Below are 1,728 nucleotides of genomic sequence, written 5' to 3'. Positions count from 1 at the left end.
TCAAGGCTCCTTTTGTCTTTTTTTTTACAGTATCTACAAGAACCAGTTTGTTTATTCGTATCAAGTGTCTAAATACTCTTAAGTGATGATGTTTTTCTATACATTTGAAACACACTGAGTAGTCTAGTGTTCGTTGGGAACAAGTGCATACTGTGCTGTGTTTACTGCACCTTTGACCTGGAGTGACCCGTCTGTGTCCGTGTCTGGCTGTTCTGGGAGGCTTGACCATCTGCTATCTTTGCATATAATGGCCACAAAATCGTAATTGCGCACTACAAACAAGCCAGAGATCACTGATAAGAAGCATTCAGTTATGCAACACTTAATCTCTCTATCACACATTCTTCTTCCCTCTCACACATAGATGCATTCATTGCCCTCCAAAGAAGATCTAAGAAAAGCGAGCCATTTCCATTTGCCCCAGAAGAAACTACAATGGTTTTGTCAGCAGGGATTAACTGGACCGTGCTGTGACCAGCCAAACCACATTGTCTTCTCAAATTTGTCTTCTAATTTACCCATGACAGTTTGAGTAAAATGCTGGACCAGACCCGGTCATCTGGTAACGGATCAACGGAAGGATGCAATCTTCTCTGATTGTGTGCAGTGCCATTAAACTACAGTCATTTCTGCTGTCTCTAATCACAGAGTTGTGTAATCACAGAATCTGTCTTTCCACACGGCTACTAAATATAGAGCCGGAAGCCAATTCTAATTTGAACGTGATTGAGGATTATTGTGAGGATTACTATCTTTATCTGATTTTCATAACAAGTTAACCTGTTATTGATGGGTAGAAGGAGATTATTTACCCACTTATTTCTATTTAAATGTGTTTTAACTGTGAATCCCCCCCCCCCCCCCCAAAAAAAAAAAATCATAAAAAGTTTGGATTTATTTTTTGTACTGTCATTAATTGAGTTTTCATTCATTCTTTGAAAAAAAATGCATAAAGATTATTTTTAGAATGTTTGGAACGATCTGAGTACGGAACTTACTTGAACCAACAGCTGGATTCTTTTCCATTCTACACTCATTGCCTTTGTGTCATCATGACCTCAAAACCCTTTTATCTCCAGCCTTTTATTATGCACTATATTTTGTTTATTCACCATCCTCAAGGACCATCTGAACTTCTCGTCATAACATAGAGAGTGACTCAACAGTTGGTCTGTCTCTACAGGGCCTTTTAATCTCTATGATAACGTTCAAGTTCATGCAGCCCACAGACTGGAACAATTAAGGTGCGATTACATTAGTGACATTTCGCGTACAAAAAGAGTTGTATATTGCCAATAAAACTGGAAGAACTGGAAGAGAGGGCTACTCTCTGAGAGAACAAAGGAAATTAACATTTGAACTCTCTTGCTATATTACTATCCCCATTCAAGACATGATCACACTTGAGTTGATCACCTCCCAATTTACACATTCCCTTCACCTATCCCTGCCTGAATTCACCCAAACATCTATATGGTTTAATATGAACAATTATCATACAGTATTATACATGTTTGGTATCATTTAAAATGTCTCAGTGCGACTGGTACAAAGGTCTCAATCCAAAGATTTCGAGATATCTTGTTAACAGCTGTGGGTGTGCCCGCATGTAAATCATCTTCTGTCCCCAGTAAGTCTGGGACAGTGATTAATGCAAATTCCCACTGTGAACTCATGTTTACATCTGAAAAGAGGTTTCTGCCTTGGTCTGAGTATTTAGGGAGATGC

Source organism: Abramis brama, assembly GCF_963993115.1.
Source record: "Abramis brama genome assembly, chromosome: 9".
NCBI lineage: Eukaryota > Metazoa > Chordata > Actinopteri > Cypriniformes > Leuciscidae > Abramis > Abramis brama.
Note: the sequence above shows the minus strand (reverse complement) of the source record.